Source organism: Vombatus ursinus, unplaced genomic scaffold, assembly GCF_900497805.2.
Source record: "Vombatus ursinus unplaced genomic scaffold, bare-nosed wombat genome assembly UNPS02000322.1, whole genome shotgun sequence".
Taxonomy (NCBI): Eukaryota; Metazoa; Chordata; class Mammalia; order Diprotodontia; family Vombatidae; genus Vombatus; species Vombatus ursinus.
Window position 1 is genome coordinate 1 of NW_020940100.1, and position 1,590 is coordinate 1,590.

General features: G+C 48.6%; 1 pseudogene; it reads right to left on the minus strand.

Moving 5' to 3' along the window:
• Positions 1–412: 412 nt before the first annotated feature.
• On the minus strand, positions 413–1,506 carry LOC114034766 (annotated as a pseudogene).
• Positions 1,507–1,590: the final 84 nt, after the last annotated feature.

The following is a 1,590-nucleotide window of genomic DNA, read 5'->3' on the forward strand; positions in this document are numbered from 1 at the left end:
TGTAAAGCAATACTAGTACCTTTCTCCCTCTCCCCTCCCCATCTGGAATTTTGTTACCTAGCTCCGTTGCTCTAGCAGAGGACAGCCTTCACAGAGGCTTGTAACCCTGTAACAATGCATTATGCCATATTTGGAATGATTATTAAAAAAACCAAACAAATGTACAATCAGAGTCCTGAAGACGCACTGTAGAACTTTGGGGATGTTTGCCTCCAACACACTTAGACTGCTCATTACATTCACTGTTCCAGTTTTTAAATCCTGAGTCAAATGCCAAAAAAACCCCCCAAAACCCCAAAAACCTCAACAAAAAAACAAAAACAAATAAAGCTATGCTAATCTCATCTCTCTCTCTCTTTTTTGGGGGGACAATTATCATGTCACACCCTTTGACAAAAAAACCCAACCCCACCCCCAGTCCATTTGGAAGCAGTAGACAATGGATGGCCCAGATTCATCATGCCCCTGCTTGCTGATCTGCCTCTGCTGGAAGGTGGAAAGAGCAGCCAGGATGGAGCCTCCAATCCTGACAGAGTATTTGCGCTCAGGTGGGGCAGTGGACTTGACTTTCATCGTGCTGGGAGCTAGGGCTGTAACCTCCTTCTGCACCCTGTAGGCAATACCTGGGTACATGGGGGTAGCACCAGACGATACGGTATTGGCATATAAATCCTTGTGGATGTCAATGTCACACTTCATGATGGATTCCACAGGATTCCATACCTAAGAAAGATGGTTGGAAGAGAGCTTCTGGGCATCGGAACATCTTGTTGCCAATGGTGATAATCTGACCATCAGGGAGCTCAGAGCTCTTTTCCAGAGAGGGATTAGATGCAGCAGTGGCCATCTCCTGTTCAAAGTCTAGGGCAACGTAACACAGCTTCTCCTTGATGTCCAGCACAATTTCCCTCTCAGCTGTGGTAGTGAAAGCGTACCCTCTCTGGGGCAGGATCATCATGAGGTAGTCCGTCAGATCACGGCCAGCCAGAACCAGATAGAGGATGGCATGGGGAAGGATATAATCTTCATAGATGGGCACAGTGTGGGTCACACCATCACCAGAGTCCATCACAATACCAGTGGTACAACCAGAGGCATACAGGGACGGCACAGCCTGGATGGCAATGTACACGCCTGGGGGTGTTGAAGGTCTCAGACGTAATCGGAGTCATCTTTTCTCTGTTGGCCTTGAGGTTCAGGGTGGTTTCTGCAAGCAGCACAGGGTGCTCTTCAAGGGCCACACAGAGCTCACTGTAGGAAGTACGATGCCAGGTCTTCTCCATGTCATCCCATGTTCAAGGAGGTATCTCAGGGTCAGAATACCTCTCTTGCTCTGGGCCTCATCCCCCACATAGCTGTCTTTCTGGCCCATGCCCATCACCACACCCTGATGTCTGGGGCACCTAACAATGGAAGGGAAGACAGCCTGAGGGGCATCATCTCCTGCAAAGCCAGCTTTGCACATTCCAGAGCCATTGTCAACAGTGAGAACAGCAATATTATCATCTACGGTGAACTTTGAAGTGGTGAGTTTAAACCCTTTGGGGAGAGAGAGAGAGAGAGAGAGAGAGAGAGAGAGAGAGAGAGAGA